Source organism: Lissotriton vulgaris, unplaced genomic scaffold (genome assembly GCF_964263255.1).
Source record: "Lissotriton vulgaris unplaced genomic scaffold, aLisVul1.2 SCAFFOLD_11185, whole genome shotgun sequence".
NCBI classification, from domain to species: Eukaryota; Metazoa; Chordata; class Amphibia; order Caudata; family Salamandridae; genus Lissotriton; species Lissotriton vulgaris.
The window spans coordinates 1-12,691 of record NW_028243640.1 but is presented as its reverse complement, the minus strand read 5'-3'; the positions used below and the strand labels follow the sequence as shown (position 1 = coordinate 12,691).

The 12,691-nt window shown below is 46.8% G+C and overlaps 1 long non-coding RNA gene across 1 annotated transcript in view; it reads right to left on the bottom strand.

The window, feature by feature from the left end:
• Positions 1–12,083, bottom strand: part of LOC147668276 (uncharacterized) — a 28,190-nt gene extending 16,107 nt beyond the window's left edge. The window contains exon 1 of the long non-coding RNA XR_015304136.1: positions 11,912–12,083. This is a non-coding gene — a long non-coding RNA (uncharacterized LOC147668276). The remainder of the gene's footprint in view (positions 1–11,911) is intronic.
• Between the last annotated feature and the right edge of the window lie 608 nt (positions 12,084–12,691).

The following is a 12,691-nucleotide window of genomic DNA, read 5'->3' as shown; positions in this document are numbered from 1 at the left end:
CGAGACATCATCAACACATCCTTCGACACCGCCACCTTCCCTGAGAGCTGGAAACACGCCGAACTCAGCGCTCTACTCAAGAAACCAACAGCGGACCCCACCGACCTCAAGAATTACCGCCCCATCTCGCTCCTCCCGTTTCCAGCCAAAGTCATCGAGAAAACCGTCAACAAGCAGATGGCCGCCTTCCTCGAGACGAACGGATCCCTCGACCCCTCACAGTCCGGCTTCCGAGCCAACCACAGCACCGAGACCGCCCTCATCGCCGCCACCGATGACATCCGAGCCCTGATGGACAACGGAGAAACAGCGGCCCTCATCCTCCTAGACCTCTCCGCGGCATTCGACACGGTCTGCCACCGCACCCTAGTACGGCGCCTCAGCAACGTCGGAATCCAGGACAAGGCGCTGGAATGGATCATCTCCTTCCTCGACGGAAGAACACAGAGAGTCCGCCTACCACCGTACAAATCAGAGGCCACCGAAGTCATCTGCGGCGTCCCCCAAGGATCATCTCTGAGCCCCACCCTCTTCAACGTCTACATGAGCCCCCTCGCGGCCATCGTACGCAAACACAACCTCAGCATAATCTCCTACGCCGACGACACCCAGCTGATCCTCTCCCTGACCAACGACCCCGCCGCCGCCAGAGCCAACCTACACGAAGGGATGAAAGAGGTAGCCGAGTGGATGACGACCAGCCGCCTGAAACTGAACTCGGACAAGATGGAGGTCCTCATCCTGGGCTCCTCTCCCTCCGCCTGGGACGACTCCTGGTGGCCTCCCGCCCTGGGCACCGCACCCAAACCGACAGACCATGCACGAAACCTGGGCTTCACCCTGGACTCCTCCCTCTCCATGACCAGGCAAGTCAACAACGTCTCCTCGGCATGCTTCAACATCCTACGCATGCTACGGAAGATCTTCTGGTGGATCCCCACCGAGACCAGGAAGACCGTCACCCAGGCCCTCGTCACCAGCCGACTGGACTACGGCAACGCCCTCTAAGCCGGTACCACCGCCAAGCTCCAGAAGAGACTCCAGCGGATCCAGAACGCCTCAGCCAGACTCATCCTCGACATCCCACGAACCAGCCACATCTCCGGACATCTGAGAGACCTTCACTGGCTCCCCGTCAACAAAAGAATCACCTTCCGCCTCCTCACCCACGCACACAAAGCCCTACACGACCAAGGCCCGAGCTACCTCAACAGCCGAGTCAACTTCTACGCTCCCAAACGCCACCTCCGATCAGCCAACCACGCCCTCGCCGCCGTCCCCCGCATCCGAAGAGCGACTACAGGAGGAAGGTCCTTCTCCTACCTGGCCGCCAAGACCTGGAACTCCCTCCCTCCCGACCTGCGCCTGACCCAAGACCACCTCTCCTTCAGGAAGAAGCTGAAGACCTGGCTGTTCGAGCAGTAGCGGCTCCCTCCCCCCCCCCCCCCCCCCCCCAGCGCCTTGAGACCCTACGGGTATGTAGCGCGCTTTATAAGTGTCACTGATTGATTGATTGAAGGACAGCCCCTCGCAGACCACTAGAGTGTGTCACGACCACAGGGGGTTCCCTCTGAATGACCTGGCAACTTTCTTGGGAATTATCTGCAACAAATGCCTCATCTTCCATCATCTTATTCTTATAACATTGTTTATTTCAGATAAAATCCCTAAAACACAGCCAGATTAAATAATGTTTATATTCAAACTTACATTTAATTTGACAAAAAAACTATAACATCCAAATTCATCAACATACATCGTAATGCAGAGCAGAGCAGGACCAGGTTACAAATCAATTTTAAAAGCAATAAACTCAGCGATAAATTAAAATACTTATGAATTTCTAAAGTCTCGCAATTCTCATCGTGAGATTCTGGGCAAAATCACTTAATCTCTCCGTGCCTAACCAAAATGAATGTGTGTCCTCATGTAACGTAACTGGTGCTATGTAAAGGGCTCTGATACCCAATTCCGATTAAGTTCGCTTTATAGAAGACTCTGCATCTGGGGTCCCAGTGGTAATTCCTCATTCTACGTCCTCTAGACAGTGCTGTAGCTGCTTCTCTGCTAATGTCAGTAATTCCCCATTCTAAGTCCTTTAGACAGTGCTGCAGCTGCGTTTTTTCCCCAGTGGTAATTCCTAATTCTATGTCCTCTAGGCAGTGCTGCAGCTGATACTTGGGTTCCAGTGGTAATTCCCCATTCTAAGTCCTCTAGCCAGTGCTGCAGTTGTGTCTCCGGCCACAGTGGTAATTCTCCATTCTTAGCCCTTCTCTGGTCCTGTCAGTAATTCCCTATTCTAAGTCCTCTAGCCAGTGCTGAAGCTGCTTCTCTGGTCCCAGCAGTAATTCCTCATTCTAAGTCCTTTCCACAGTGCTGCAGCTGCATCTCTGATCCCTGTGGTAATTCCTCATTCTAGTTACTCTAGGCAGTTCTGCTGCTGCTTCTCTAGTCCTGTCGGTAATTCCTCATTCTAAGTCCTATAGCCAGTGCTGCAGCTGCTTGTTGGGTTACTGTGGTAATTCCTCATTGTAAGTCCTCGAGACAGTGCTGCAAGTGCATCTTTCTTCCCATTGGTAATTCCTCATTCTAAGTCCTCTCCACAGTGCTGAGGATCCTTCTTTAGTCCCAGTGGTAAATCCTCATTCTAGGCCCTTTAGACAGCCCTGCAGCTGTGTCTCTGGTCCCAGTGGTAATTCTTCATTGTAAGTCCTTCTCATTTAAGGGGCAGAGGCAAGATGGCGCCAGAGTGAGAGGACACACCAGCATCGCTCCGTGGGTCTGGTCTTTCCTTATCTTTCCTTATCTTGCTTTGATCTCCCCATGTGATTGCTATATGGGAAAGAGATAGATGGAGACAAGCTGTACTAAACGCAGTGGAAATCATGAAGCTGAGTAGAACCTAATTCAAACTGGAGGAAAAACGCGGTAAAGCTGGGCAGTGGAAATAAACTGAGAGCTTCAGGAGGAGAAAAAAAACCTAAGAGCTGGAAATCCAGGAGGAGAAGAAAAGGAAGTGATTAGGATCCTTGGCTGCTGTTTTTTGACAAAAAGGAGAAGAGAAGAGCAAGAGCTGAGCTGCAAGGAGGCCGCAAAAAGTGGAGAGCAGAGAGCATGAGCAATATGTGACAATATCGATTTAGACATCCCTCCGACATTCTTTTCAAACACATCCCTCTGAGCACACCCTTGAGCTGCGCATACCTTGGAATCGTGAGTATTGAATTAAGCTGCCACCAAGCGAATAACATTGGCTGTTTCTCCCTGCTTCCCCCTTTGCCAGGAGACTCGCACTCGTACGTATCTTTCCTGAACTGATTGGAAGTTAATCAGAAAAAAGCGCATGAAAAAGGGAAGAGAAGGGTGCCGGGCGATGCGCAAATCGAAATGAGGAACTGAGCGGGACTGAATCTAAATTAAGGATTCGGTGTCAGCGTCTAGTGATCTAGGAGCTTAAACACTAGTCTTTTTTCCTTGTTATTGCTTTTGTTAATCCACTGTTCACCTTGGCTCTTGCTTTTGTTCTTGCCTCCGGCTCTACGGCGCTTGCTGCGGCGCTCGCTCCCACACCAAATTACCCTTCTTCCCCTGCTCGACATCGGGTGTCATCTGCGGACTTGCAAGTCACGCCTTTAAATCGCGTGTGCTGCGTGCTGCGTTGTCAGGGAGACACTGAAGCGCTAGCCGATAGCAGACAGCCAACAACAGCTAATTGCCCCTGCAGGGGAGGAAAAATAAACTAAGGAGAGGGAATCAGGAAGGCAAAGGCAAAGAGAGGCAAAGGGAGGCGAAAACGATAAGGTGAAAGGATTAAATGATTAAATGAAAGAAGAGCAGCCACAGCAGCTACAGCAGCAGGAACCGGAGCGTAAGTGTTGCACAGCTACAGATACAGTTACAGGAACGGTGGTGCAAGCAGTGGGGTCGAGGGGGGTCGGCGCACTGCTAGACTCAGATAGCACAGATATTTCTTCTAAACCTGTGATCAAAATTGAGCTGCGAATAAAAATCTACATAACCAAGCAAACCTACAATACTATAGGGTCTCAAGCCCCAAGCCACCTCAAAACCCACAGTAGATCTTTTACAGTGCCTAAAAAAAGAGCCTGGGCTGCTCTAAAAGTGCTAAGAAATAAAAAAACGAATAAAGGAGGGGCGCCGGATCTCCTCGGAAAAACAAAAGGTCAAAATCAGCCACAAGGTCAGCTTCGAACGTCAGCACCTGAGCAAACGCAGATAAAGGATATGGCTGGAATAAATGGAACAGTGGATAAAACTCATCGCTGCTTAATCTAGAAAGAGGGGAAAGAGGAGAGGAGGGAGCTTCAGCAATCCGAAATATGCAAGAGATACAGACACAGGTGCAAAATCTTGAAGACCCAGACAGAGAATTAGAAAGCACAGAGAGTCCGGAAAACCTAGGGAACAGGGAAGAACTAAAAACCACACAGAGTATAAAAAGCCACATCCTGCAGAAAAACAAGGACACACAAAGACGGCCTGAAACCAGAGGATTTAAAGCCAAGGAGAATAATGTGGAGAAAGCTACACCTGAAGAGACTGACAAAAATAAAATTAAAAATAAAAGCAAAAACACTGAAAAGGACAAGGACAAAGAAAAAGCGAAACAAAAACAGAAAGAGAACGACAAAGAGAAAGACAAAGAGAAGGGAAACGATACAGCGGATAAAGCTAATTTGGAATTAATGGCTAAAAAGGCTCAAAGGCTGCAAACAATAAAAAACCCGAAAGCTGCCGCTAAAAATACTGGGCTCCCGACCTCCTCTCAGCCTCGGATATCCAACATCTTCATCTCGGTAGCCAAGGAAGGACCAAGTGAGCCTACTGAAATTACAAAACAAAAAAGCAACCAAGCAGGCAGCGAGAACGGTACCAGTGGGGTCGACCCTAACACGTCTGTGGAGCGAATCACCGTGGAGGGGAAAATATAGCTCAAAAACAAACTTCCACCTCATTACGCGCGCAAACATCTCCCCCTGAGCCAGTCCCACAGCTTGGTAATACGGCACTCTCCGAAACGGACTCGGATTCGGACATATATGAAACAGGGATGTCTACCTCAAGCAAAACAAGTGAAACAAGCGAAACAAATGATGAACAAATATTAGAAGCAACAGCCTCTGAGATTCTAGACTCTAATGAATCCAGAAAACTTAATGAAACATGCCAAAGCTCGAACTCAAAGAAAAAACGGGAGAAAAAGAGGGCGAGAGACAAAAGGAGAAGAGCTAACTTAATCAATGATGAGACCATGGATCCTGGCAGTAACAATGAATATGCCATAACAAGACCTAAACTTATACGAAAAAGCCTGACTCCAAAGCTACCAGGAGAAACAGAGCATGTTCATGACCACTAAGCATGGGCGAATTTTGCGAATTCGCGATCCGCGAATTTGCGGATTTGCGAATTCGCGATCCGCAAAATTCGCGAATTTGAGGCTTTTTGTTTTTTTGCGTGTTTGCGGGGTTTTTTGCGTGTTCGCGGGGATTTTTGCATCTTCGCGAGCCGCTTGCATAGCGAAGTTACCCATGCAGTCGTTTATGGGAGAGGGAGAGAGAGATAGATAGATAGATAGATAGATAGATAGATAGATAGATAGAAAGAGAGAGAAAGAGAGGGAAAGAGAGAGGGAGAGAGAGAACGAGAGAAAGAAAGAGAGGCCAGATCTCTGAAGGGCCAGATTCCTCAGTTGCCCCTACAGAACATACAGCTTTTTATTTTTAGCAAAATGCATATGAAAATTGTGCTGTAAAGGTCTCTTTTAGTTTAACCCCTCCTGACAACTCAAAATGGGTGTATTTGCCATCCTCTCCCTTCTTCCTGTTTTTTATATCTGTAAGTGCTTCCTGATGAGGTTTAATTCCTTGGACAGGTGCCTCGTTGCCTACTTGTAACTATTCTCTGACCCTGCTTCAAGGGTCAGAGCAGGGTCAGAGAATAGTTGCAAGTAGGCAACGAGGCGCCAGGAAGCAATTAGCAGCAGGTGTCCAAGTTGAAGTTAATTTGTTTGTAACCCTTTTGTAAAAGGTTACAAAGAAATTAGGTTAAACTTTTGCACCTGCTGCTGTAACCCTTGCTTGGCTGAAAATTCCTCCCCGCTGATTCGCGGATTTTACCGCAATTTCGCGGAAAATCCGCAAATTCGCCCGCGAAACGGATTTTACGCCCACCCTTAATGACCACACTTTAGCTGAGCCAGAAGGAAAAAGCCAGAAACAATCCGGAAATGGACATAGCTCAGCAACAACTGTAGAGCCATTGCTGAGCGAAGTGCTGAGCTCCATAAAAAACTTCCATAAGGACATTAAAAAGGAATCACATTGCCATTGAGAAGTTACAAGGGGCAATTAAAAAAGTCGGCAACATCTGTACCGAGATCTCGGATAGAATGGCCTCAGTGGAAGCACGCGCAGAAAATTTGGAAATGGATGTAATTAAGCTGCAAAAACAGGAGAATGAGCACGATGGAATCATAAAGGACCTCATGATGAAAGTGGAATATCATGAAAACAGATCAAGGAGAAACAATCTGAGGTTCCTTGGAATACCAGAAGGCTTTGAGGAGAACGACCCTAGGGGCTCTATGAATAATCTGTTGAAATCAGCCTTCCCGGGAACTTGGTACCTGGGACATGGACAGAGAAATTCAGCGTGCCCATCGATTCCCTTTGACGCTACCCAAACATTCACAAAAATCACGTCAATATCCCCGGGCAATGTTGGTTTACTTTGGGAATTTCCTTTTAAGAGAAGCCCTCTATGATCTGGCTAGGCCCACAAAGCAGAGGAAACATAATGACTTTATGTTCTTCACCAGACCAGACTTCGCCCACGCAACTGTTGAGAGAAGGTGGAGAATGAGACAACTAATCACACCCTTTGAAAAAGTCGGAGCAACAGTCTACCTACAAAATCCATCACGGCTAAAAATAATATACAAGGGATCAACAAGAAGCTTCTCAAGTGAAATTCAAGCTGACGCTTACCTAAGAGAAATCTCAGTAACTGAGAAAGGGAATTCAGGAATATAAATGCAAATCAGCAACTTGTCTATAAACACAAAAGCATGGGGAGCAATCAGAAGGGGTTGGGGAGGGGGGTGGGGGGAATAAATGCATCTGAAATTTGGTATGAATATCTGTGTTTAAATAATGGTGTGGGGCAAGTGCCTGATTACATCACTGATCCCACCCACCCGATACGACCAAAGTATAAAGGGCCTGCCCGCGGGGCGCACTGAGGCGCACTCTGACTACACTGATGCCCACACCTGGGTACTCGGGGACCCAGCAAGCCTCATAGGATGGTAAGGGGGGAAGGGAGGGGGACTGAGGGAGGGGAACTGGTAGGGGGGGGAGGAGCAAGAAGTGGGAGGGGTCAGGGGGGATAAGAGAGGAAAAGCGGGGGAAAAAACTTCATCACATCAGGATATAGAAGTAACTAAAGACGCCAGGTTAACAAAAACTGATTGGGGAAGAGTGAAAATGAAAAAGAAATTCCTATGCGGATAGTTTCGCTGAATGTTTGCGGACTAAATGATGGTAAAAAACGAAGAGCTATGAGGGAATATTTAAGAACATTGAACGCTGAGCTGATCTGCCTACAAGAAACACACATAGAGGCCTCTCAAAAGGGGCTCTTAGAACAGCTGGGATACCAATTAGTATCATATACGACGCAAGGAACAAGAACAAGAGGGGTAGCGATCTTAGCAAGGCATGGATGTGTGGTTGTAAATAGGCAAAAATCAGACCGCTATGGTAGATGGGTTTTGGTGGAGTGCCAGGTACAGAGCTTTAATTTCACACTTTGCTCATTGTATGCTCCCACTGTAGACGACCCGGAAGCTATGGACTCTGTTAACTTAGAAATAGCCAACTGGCCTCTGCCATTAATAGTCTGTGGAGACTTGAATGTGAATGGACTGAATGGCTTGTGGAAGAACGATCCGGGGAAATTCTCCGGTCGGAAGAAGAGAAGCCACAGAGCATTGATTCAATTGATGTGTGACAACGGTCTAGTAGATATATGGGAACTGCAAAATAACTTAGGGACCGGTAGTACATATTATTCTGGCCCTCATAAGGTCTTAGCAAGGCTAGACTATTTTCTGGTATCACCAGCAGTAGCATCCAGCGCAAAGATTAGCATACTACCCCGGGTAATGTCCGACCATAACCCGCTTAGCTTAGATATAACAACCGCTGCCCAACAAAAAAAGATGACAAATTGGACTTTTGAGAGAGCCCTGTTACAGGATTCAGAATATACCGCCCTAATGAAAGAATAGATCAGAAGCTTTTTGGTACTAAACAAAGGCTCTGCTCCCCCTGCAGTAGTATGGGATACCCTAAAAGCAGGTATAAGGGGGGAGACAATCAGATACTCAATTAGGCGGAATAAGGCAGAGAGGGATCAAGTAGAAATGAGAATAAGGGCAGTTGCTAGACTAGAACATGAACTTAGTAGCGCAATTAGGGCGAATCAGGATATTGTTAGTATAACATACAAGCTTGCTATGGCTAAGGTAGTGGTTGGGGAACTATTTGCGTCTAAAGCAGCAGGGAAGTATTTGGCATGGAGGAAGGATCAATATGAGTATAGTGAGCAGATAGGTCGAACGCTAGCTGTTCGAACAAGGCAGGCTGCTACTAAGGGGGATATTTCTGAGATCAGGTCCGAGAACGGAAGTGTCGCAACAACACCCAAGAGTATATATGCTAGCTTTCGGGACTACTATCAGAAGCTATATGAAGCTGACTATATGGCACCTAGCGAGGATATAGAGAGTTATCTTGGAAGTGTCAGACTAGAGAAACTAACGACAGAGGACAGGGGGACATTGGAGATGGCATTTAATAAAATAGAAATACAAAGGGCAATTTATGACTTACCATCTGGTAAAGCAGTAGGCCCAGACTCTATACCCTTGGAGTTTTATAAAACATTTTTAGCCGAGATAGAAGAAGAACTATATGAGTTGGCTGTAAATATACAAGAGGGTGCGATACCTCCGGAGTCATGGGGAGAGGAAACTATGATAGTCTTTCTGAAAAAAGATAAGCCCGCAACCAATCCTGGGTCTTATAGGCCGATAAGCCTAATGAACAGCGATGTGAACATCTACTCAAAGATGCTGGCAAATAGGCTAGGAGCAGTAATTGGCAAGATCGTCTCTCCATGGCAGCACAGGTTTATCCCTGGGAGAGGAACAGCGGAACATGTCAGAAGAGTGTTTACGTTATTTGATGGCACGGCATTCTCACGAGACCCTATGGCGCTGATCCTTTTAGATGCTGAGAAGGCATTTGATAGGGTCTCGTGGGGATTTCTCTGGGCTGCGTTGGAGAAGCTGAATCTGGGGGAGGGCTATGTTGGGGCTCTGAAAGCCTTATACCACAATCCAAGAATAAGAGTTAGAACCATGGGGGAGTTGAGTGGTATAATAGATATTGGACGAGGAACTAGGCAAGGGTGTCCCTGCTCCCCGCTACTCTTCGCTCTATACATAGATACATTCATTAGGAGGAGAGAGCAGAACAGAAACATCTTGCCCATAGCATTGAACAGGCATGAAACTAAAATACTAGGATATGCGGATGACTTGGCCATAACATCAAGCGAACCAATATCAGCCCTAAAAGAAATAGAAAAGGAAGCGGCTGCATTTGGAAGACTGTCTGGGTACAAATTAAATGTAAATAAGACCCAAGTAGTAATAAATCAGAAAGTATCTTTAGTCGATCCAAGAGTGGTAGAGACAGCAGTATATCTGGGGATTCGCATAACCTCAGACCTTTCGAAAGTGGTATCGAAGAACTTAAGCCCCATTATAGATAAGGCCAAAATTGATTTTGACAAACTGAATAACCTACACCTAACAACAATTGGTCGCTGCAATGTTATCAAAATGGTGTTTATGCCAAAAGTGCTTTATTTATTTAGGACCATACTGCTAATCTTTAACAATAGCTGGTTCAGGGAGCTAGAGAAGGTGACAAACAGATTTATTTGGGCCAAGGGCAAAACACGCCGCAGCCAAAAATTTCTGTCACTCCCAAGAGAGAGAGGTGGGCTGGCGCTACCAGACTTTAAAGCATATTATTGGGCAACGGTCCTGCAATACTCCAGAGGTATGCTGGGGGGAGTGTTATAGACAGATGGAGAGGTAGAGATGGGTCCCAGACGTATATGAACTCGTAGTGAAAAACTCTAGTCAATGGTTACTCACTTATGAGGAGAGGAGCTATCACAAAAAAGTAAGGTTCAAGACCTTGGTGGCCGCAAGATCAGTCTGGTCTGGGATAAGGAGAAAATTAAAACTAGGGAGAATGAATTATTATACCCCTCTGTATGGGAACCCATCACTGCCGGAGGTATTTCATGACCCAATTATGAGGGGTTGGGATGCATTAGGGGTTAAAACTATCGGGGACCTCATAGGGGTAACCGGTCTGATCTCGTTTGAGCAAGCACAACGCTTATATAACTTAGGACGCAGAGACTTTTTTAAGTACCTACAAGTGAGGTCAGTTCTGTTAAAGAAACAGGGAGGAGACATGAATTTTCAAAGAATCGAATTGCTGGAATGTGTAAGGGATGAAGGGGGAACCTCCATCTCGCAATTATACGAAGAAATTTGTAAACATAAAAAGGACGATTGTGATAGAATGTATGAGAAGTGGAGAGGCAAACTAAGTCTAACAGGTAATGAGGCAGAGAAGTCATTAAAACTGGCAAATTCGGTCTTAAGTGTGGCAAATTTACAATCTCAACAATATAAAACTGTGTTCGAACTCTACTACACTCCTCATAAAATAGCGCAATGGGGGGAAATAACGGGGGCATCTGTCCGAAATGCCAATCCACGCAAGCAGATACAATGCACATGTTTGCATCATGCCCCTCTTTGGACATATATAAAAAATCTTTGGAACAATTTTTCTCTGACTCTCTGGGGATACATTTAACTTTGACAGATGAAGTTATGACTTTGGGTGTAGCGAGGGTGGGTGTAGATGTTCTTCATCACGAGTTTCTGTATTTAGCTATGACCCTTAGCAGATTATGTATAGCCACACTTTGGAAGGATCCTAACCCCCCAACATTACAGCAATGGATCTCTCGTGTACTGGCCATATATATCTTAGAAACGGCCCTATATGAAAAAAGAGGGAGGGGAAAAAAAGAGGCCGGACAGAGGATATGGGCACCAATAATTGAATGGAAAAGGAGACTGGGAGAGATTTAAAATGAAATAGGGGGAAAGTCAGACGCAATTAAGAATATGTGATATTTCTTAATGATGGTTTTCTATTGTGTCTGAGATGAATTTTTCCCATTTTTTCTTTTTCTTTTTTTTTAACTTACTCTTCCCAGTCTAAAGCTCTTTGCGTATTTGGAAAAAATGCTTTATTTGTTTTAAACTTGGCGATAATGCTTTTTGAATTGTAAGATTATTTTGTTGTTTCTGTTTCTCTGTCAATGTGGTAATTCTTTATTCTTAGTCCTCTCTGGTCCTGTCAGTAATTCCCCATTCTACCGCATCTAGCAAGTGCTGTAGCTGCATCTCTGTTCCCAGTGGTAATTCCTCATTCTTAGTGCCCTCAACAGTGCTGCAGCTGCTTCTCTAGTTCTGTTGGTAATTCCTCATTCTAAGTCATTATGCAGCAGGAGGGAGACTTCCTAAAATCAGCTTCCTCTGGGGACATTCTCCTACTCCGTGCACTCGGGGGCTGATAGCGCCTCGAACAGGCTTCTGGGAACAGACCTTCAACCCCGCATGTGAGACAAACACACGAGGAGAGATGGTGTACTGATGATCAATAAATACAGAGGAAAATAACAAATGCAGATGAGACAGGAAAGCCCCCCCTCCCCTCCTTACCCGATCTTCCGCAGCCGGGTGTGCGGGTGCTTCAGGGCGTCACAGATCAGGGTCGCACCAGCGTCACCCAGGACATTGCCACCCAAGTCCAGGTCCAGCAAAGAGCGGCTGGAGCGAAGGGCGGCGGCCAGAGCTGCACAGGAAGCCCTGGTTATCCCACAGCAAGAGAGACTAAGAAGGGGCAAGAAAGAGAGAGAGAGAAAGAGAGAGAGAGAGAGAGAGAGAGAGAGAGAGATAGAGGGAGAGAGAGGGAGAGAGAGAGAGAGAGAGAGAGAGGGAGTGGGAGAGGGGAGAGAGAGAGAGGGAGAGAGAAAGAAAGAGAGAGAAAGAGAGAGAGGGAGGGAGAGAGAGAGGAGGGAGAGAGAGAGAGAGAGATAGAGGGAGAGAGAGAGAGATAGAGAGAGAGGGAGAGGGAGAGGGGGGGAGAGAGAGAGGAAGAGAGAAAGAGAGAGGGAGGAGAGACAGAGAGAAAGAGAGAGAGGAGAGAGAGAGAGAGAGAGAGAGAGGAGTGGGAGAGGGGGAGAGAGAGAGAGGGAGAGAGAAAAAGAGAGAGGGAGGGAGAGAGGAGGGAGAGAGAGAGAGAGGGAGATAGAGAGAGAGAGGAGAGAGAGAGAGGAGAGAGAGAGGGAGAGAGAGAGAGAGGGAGGGAGAGAGAGAGTGGGGAGAGAAAGGGAGAGAAAGGGGAAGAGAGAGAGAGAGGAGAGAGAGAGTGAGAGAGAGAGAGAGAGAGAGAAGGAGGGAGAGGGAGGAGAGGGAGAGAGGAGAGAGAGAGAAGAGAGA